We start from the raw sequence: 6,000 nt of genomic DNA on the forward strand, positions 1-6,000 counted from the left end.
CTTGACGTAAGTAATTTCATTCTTGATAGTTGCATCTAACTTGTTCCTGAGTGTGCCATGCTGAAATGCCTTGAGGTGTTAGACTTAAAGTACACCAGAAGCTCCTAGTATTGTGTGCGGTGTTTCTAGTTAATGAAATCAAGTTTCAACATTCTAATAAAGTTTACAACTCACATAGCATAAAACTTTAATATGCATAGTTCTTGCAGTGCCAAGATTGTGATTCTCCAATTTTTTTTCCCTGTTGTGATTTCTGAATGAGTGCTTTAGGAGGATCTGGTGTGGGGGATATGGCACTCTAAGCCCCAAATGTGGCAGGTCGTAGAAGCATTGAGCTTCCTAAATTAAAATTTGTGCAGCAAAATTCGCTCCGGCATCAACAAAAGCATGTAGACAGTTTACCTGGAAAACTTAAGGTTGCGCCTTCAAGTACCAATTTAGGAGCTTTATTTGGTACATTTAATACAACTGGTAATTACCCAGTCTGCTCTTGTGTAAGTGAACAGTATAGAGACCTTGTTGGCTCTAAGATTCTATTCAGTATACCATTTTCATTACTTCCTAGCTCAGACCCTCATTCTTCTTTCATCTTCATTGTGTTTTAATTCTGATGACCATCTGAAGGTAGAATATAATACTTTTTAAAAAAATCGAAATGCATGGCTGTAAATTGATGCTAAATGTTATTTTCATATCATGGATAGTCTTGTCATAATCTACTTAATGAAGTTTGTTTTAGTTTCAGTGAAAATTTCTTCTGAAGTAGTCCCCCTTCCTGGGAATAGGGTAAATAATCTTACTACAATTAGCGTGTATGGTGCAGAAGTGTGCCAACCATGTGGGGATTTACATGTTAAAAGATGAATGCACAAATTTGTTGATGCTTAACATCACTGCAACTTCTAGGACCCAGTTTCTTTTGCTGATTTTAAAACCAGAAAAACGAGAGAATCTGGAAAAAAAGAGATGTGTGCAAAATCCCACTAAGTGTGCTGCTAGAATTTGGACACAAGTCTCGCTCTAAAGCCTGTGTTCATTCTAAAGCCTGTGTTTTTAATAATTGTTCATCTTCCATCTCCAGGAATCCGTGATATGTACAAGTTGAATTTGGATTTCACAGATTTTTCTTGTCATATATTGTGGTAAAAGTTTGTGTTGACATAGTGCTTTGATACTGAAACAGCATGCATATAAAATTGTAATGTGCATCTTGGCGTATACTCTTTACTATTGTTTGCAAAAAAAAAGCTCAATGTCAGATCTCAATACCTATGGAGTTAATTTTCTATACATTAGCCTAGATTTGTGAAGTAACTACTGACCTGATGTTTTAAAGATTGAAATGAAACAAGAGTGAGTTTAGCTAAAAAGCATTGTATGGAGTGAGGTAAAGACAATTTCAGTGTGTTCTGATGCAGCAAACGGCACAGCATGTGTGTAATAAAACAAGAAGACATTGCAACTGTGATGTTTAAATGAAAGGGGTGCTGGAGAGCCTGGTGAAGATCTTGGTCCAGTTTCAGATGTTGCCCACGAAATGTTTTTGCAATATTCCTAAGAAAAGCAATTTTTAAGCAAAAAAAAAAAAAGTATTGTTTGTTAGAAGGTGTCCATATTCAGCTGAATTGAGCCCATTAAAGGAACAGTCCATTTCAAGGGAGTGAAGGTTTATTGGTTGTTACCAAGGTTGGAGAAGACTTCCAAGAACTAAAAACTCAAGAAGAGTAGCCAGGCCTAAAATTTTACCCAAATTGCTCACCGGCATCCAAAGGAAGCTTGGGGTGGGGGAGTTGCCCATCTGAAGACAATGCACTTCTAGGTGCAAGGTGAGGCCCTGGGACAGCTGTTTGGGAACCATTGTTTAGGTTACTTGTGTTAAACTACCAGTTTCACTAATCGGGTAATAATATCCATGTGATGAGCAAAGTTCCAAGACCCTTTCATATCCTTGTATTTACTAGACTTCAATTGGTTAAAACAGCGTGTTTCTCAAGGAATTTCATAACAAAATAGGGTCGTCACGTCACATTTGTCACAGCCTAGTCCTCATTGGGAGAGTAGTGTCAGTCATGGCACCTCTACAGTAGAGAGAGAACTATGGTGTCTGAATTAAGGACTGTTGCTAAGAGTGAGCTTAGAAACTCAGCTTAGTGACTTCAACTAGTCCAAATTTAGGTAGCAGTGTTAGATGGCTAAGTAAAAAGTGCTTACTGAATGGGCTTGGAATTTGTTCTACTAGAACCATGGGTTATATAGTTGACCTAGTCTGGGTAGCAGAAATTGAAATGTGTATAGTCGATTTTGTGAATTATGATCATAAGTATAAACCATTGACCTGGCCATTAACAATCAAGATGACTTGAAAGGATTCTATTTTTAGCCTTTGGTTTGAAGAGTGTCTACATAATCTAACATAACTTCCAGAAGAATGTCATACTCTTGATTCCCTAATTCCCCAGTGTAAGTTTTGGGTTATTTTTCAGTAATGAGCATTCATAGAATTATGCAGTAAAAAGTTAAATAGGTATTAGCTCCCTCATCAAGTTGGCACCATATATTGCATAATTTAAGTATTTAAAACCTACAAGTTTTTAAAATCAGTTTTCAAGGTTAAAGAATCAGAGACTCCCCTAGCTCTAACACCACCTTCCAGCCCCTACTGTTGTCAAGATGTGCCTGTCCTTTATAGACTACTCAGTAGACGGTGATGTTTTCAGTCTACATGGAAACAGCCTGTTATTGATTTACTCAAGACTCCATTCTCTAGCCTCAGGATCCAGTGGCAGTTGAGGGCAAGTACATTGCAATTCTCATGGGAGGTTATTTTTCATCTGTGACCTTGGTTAGAAGATTGAAGCTTTCATTTCCTGAGGAGCAGGTGGCATGCTCTCACTGAAACAGTTCTTAGTATGGTACCCCCCTATAAGTTTGCAGTAACTGCTCACTTCCTACCCATCCTACTTTCTCCAGCTGGAGAACTACCATAAACAGGCTGCCCATGCATGCCTAAGCATTGCCAGGCATAAGTGATGATGATGATAATGATGATGATGAAATAGGTTGGGTGCCCCCACTTCTGTAAAGCTAGTAACCCTGCGTCTGAGCCTAAACTCATTAACATCACTATATAATACTCTGATCAACTGACCTATTCACTTAGAAATTATTAACTAAAGATTAAAGTGCCCTTTATTTTTAAGCTAGTGTAACTTCCTTTTTCCCTGCTTTGTACAATCACCAAATTATGAGGTATTAAAATAGTTATAAAACTATACCAGTTTTGTGTCAGTGCTTTTGAACATGCATGTCTATGTACTGGGGTAAATGGGTCTGGGTGTATTTATATATGCTTGATTAGAGGACAGATCTTAAAAGGTATAGATAACTGATGGGCAAAGGATTTTTTTTTTTGCTATGTCGTATTACATATATACAGTTGATTGGATATCAGACTAATAAAATGACCTTAAACCCTAGTTTTTTTCTTTACTTCCTAAGAAACCATTATGAAATACCAATGAATTCTACTAGTCTCCCCTCCCCCAAATGTGTACAAACATACAAATCCACATACCTGGAAATCTACAGTAAACTTACTAAGGAATTATGTAAGTTAATTTCCCTCGTTATTTGTATGCCTCCCTTTGCTTTAAAAGTGTACTACAAATGCATGAATATAAGATATCTTCATCTTTACAAAAAGTGTTCTATTTATCCATTGCAAGCAGAGGTTGATATGACTTATAGTCCTGTCATAATTTCTGATATCCCACTTTTAGACAACTATGTAACTAAATAGTCGCACTAGGGTTGAATCTAACTTTTAAAGTTCAGTCTAGATTTAAAAGGGACTGTAAAAAGGAGTGAAGTCAAAAGAAGACACAGTGCAGGTGATTCTCATCAAGTTCTAGTTCATGCTTTACTTGTTCAAGACAAAAGTGCATACAAAAACTTTTTTGGAAGTTGCCTCTGTGGTGGTATGATAGTGTGGTGTAACTGGGATGCTGTAAAACAAATATCTCCAATCTGTTATTTGATATGTGTGTTTTACATAGCCTAATTTTAAAGGATGTGAGTGTAATGGAATATAAATCACTGACATTTTGTTTTCCATAGAATTCATTTTACCCAATTTGGCACTTTGGCACTCTCTGTATTAGATAGAATTTAGGAACTGGAACTCAACAGGGAACAAAATAGACCAAAAAAAAATTGAACAAGAAGAGCATGCTGAGAAGAATGAGTGACATGGGTAGAGTTTTGTGGACATGCTATGGTGGCAAATGAAGAGCTCAAGGAAATGAGGAGGAACTGCATGGTGGAAAGGGTAAGCTGTCACTTCCAACAAGGTGGCAAGAGTAAGTCTTAATGGAAAAGTGATGCTTTGGGGAGCCTTGAAGTCAGGTCAGATATAAGAAAGTTGTGGCAGTGAAAGAAGATGGGCCAATGCCTCATCTGGAGACAACTAGGGGAGGTCGGCATCCCAGGTGCAGAATACAAGGAGGAGGCTGGATGAGCAGACAACAGGGAGGGACTCCAAAGTACAAGGCTGTGAAGTCCACAAGGAGGACTGCAGCTTTTACTCCACGGCAGGGGTTGTATGCAGAGTGCCACAGACCATTGCCGGGGCATAGCTATTTCCACAGTCTCTAGCTGAAGGCAGGTCGATGCTGGGATCCGGTTAAGAAGTGCCTATTGTGAGACCATGGGCTTTGCCCAACCGTACCTGGAATGTGGGAAAGAAAGATGTCACTTAAAGACTTTTGGTGTTAGAGGCTGTAATCAAGTTTGCCATGTTCTTTTTTAGTAGGTTTTAATTGATTTTATTTCTCTTTGTGTGTATTATTGATTTTTAAATATATTTTTTTATTCCATGTGCACTGGTGTTTCTGCATGCATGAATGCCTATGTCCAGGTCCCCTGGAACTGGAGTTACAGACAGTTGTGAGCTGCCTGTGTGTCTGGAAGAGCAGGTCAGTACTCTTAAACACTGGAGCCGTCTCTCCAGCCCCCACTTGTTTACTTTTAGTAGACTTTCTTTTGGAGTAGTTTTAAATACATGGGAAAATTGATCATTTTGAGAGAGGGGAATCAAGAGGTCAGTGTGGAGCCTTGCCATGTCTGTGGTCAGAGCCCACTGACTACTATGCTCCTGGGGCCTGGGAAAGGGGAATGGCCTGGAAGTGCAGTTATAGGAATCATCACTGTGTGGGTGTCATTTAAAGTCCAAGTGCTGGAAAAACCTACGAAGGCATTGCACACCCATGATGCATTACCTTCCTCTGAGTGTATTGGTCACCTGCGTTCTTGAGGACAGTCTGTCGCCTGCTAACCTGACATCCAACTTTGTTAGTGGAAGGCACACAGAAGCCATACAGGGAAGCAAGGAGAACTGGTCAGGTTCCAGCTCTGCTGACTCACACATTGCCTTTCAGTCAGGCAGTTCCTCCAGCACTAGGTGCCAGCAGAGTGTAGCTTTCTCTAGCTATGGGTTTTCTCCTTTAAAGATTTATTTCTAGATTAGAGTTACTGACTACAGTGGTCCATCTGTCTGTTGGCTGTGAGGAGCCATTCATTCCATTGACAGAACAAAGAAGATCTAACTTTATTAGCTGTCTCTATTACTTTTTGTTGCTGTGATAAAACACCATGACTGAAAGTGATGTGCAGAAAAAAAAGAATTAAGGGCTTAAAGTTACAGAGGATTGAGAAACACTGTAAGTGTCCATAAACCACAAACAGCACCACTTTCACCAAGCTGCATGTTCAAACACCTGAGCCTGTGGAGGATGTTCCTCATTCAAACCACAGTAGCAGGCACATGGCTCCACTTGGGGCCTTCATCATGAGCACTGCAGACCTGTGGTAATAAACTGTATAGAATATCCAGCAATGGGACCCTGAAAGCTAGCCCCATCACACCCCTAAACTCTATTCTTCTCCAACCTCAGTGGAACTCTGAAACACAGCCTGCTAAAATACTGAGGGGACTAAGAGGTA

Source organism: Arvicola amphibius, chromosome 8 (assembly GCF_903992535.2).
Source record: "Arvicola amphibius chromosome 8, mArvAmp1.2, whole genome shotgun sequence".
In the NCBI taxonomy this organism is placed as follows: domain Eukaryota; kingdom Metazoa; phylum Chordata; class Mammalia; order Rodentia; family Cricetidae; genus Arvicola; species Arvicola amphibius.